Genomic DNA, 969 nt, shown 5'->3' with positions numbered 1-969 from the left:
TCACCATCACCATCATCATCATCATCATCACCATCACCATCATCACCATCATCATCATCATCATCATCATCACCATAACCATCATCATCATCCTCACCATCATCATCCTCACCATCATCTCCATCATCATCATCATCACCATCATAATCACCATCATAATCATCATCACCATCATAATCATCATCACCATCATCATCTCCATCATCATCACCATCACCATCATCATCATCATCATCATCCTCATCATCATCCTCACCATCACCATCATCATCATCCTCATAACCATCATCATCATCATCCTCACCATCATCATCCTCACCATAACCATCATCACCATCATCATCATCCTCATAACCATCCTCATAACCATCATCATCACCATCATCTTCCTCATCATCATCCTCACCATCATCATCCTCACCATCACCATCATCATCTCCATCATCATCATAACCATCATCACCATCACCATCATCATCCTCACCATCATCATCCTCACCATCACCATCATCATAACCATCATCATCATAACCATCATCATCATCATCACCATCACCATCATCATCATCATCACCATCATCATCCTCACCATCATCCTCACCATCACCATCATCATCTCCATCATCATCATAACCATCATCACCATCACCATCATCATCATCATCCTCACCATCATCATCCTCACCATCACCATCATCATCATCATCCTCATAACCATCATCATCACCATCATCTTCATCATAACCATCACCATCCTCATCACCATCATCATCGTCATCACCATCAGCTGCAACCACAATGCATGGCCCTGGCTAGTGGATAGTAGGGGGCCCGACAGACGGCTGACGTGAATTGTTCTTTATGACCTCAAACTCCATGTCATACTTTTTATCTTTGTACTGACATGTCAACATGACTTTACCTTAAGCTGGAATGTGATGTCCTGCATAAGCAACAAGCTTGGAGTGA

This window comes from Cololabis saira, chromosome 3 (genome assembly GCF_033807715.1).
Source record: "Cololabis saira isolate AMF1-May2022 chromosome 3, fColSai1.1, whole genome shotgun sequence".
Lineage (NCBI taxonomy): Eukaryota > Metazoa > Chordata > Actinopteri > Beloniformes > Belonidae > Cololabis > Cololabis saira.
Note: the sequence above shows the minus strand (reverse complement) of the source record.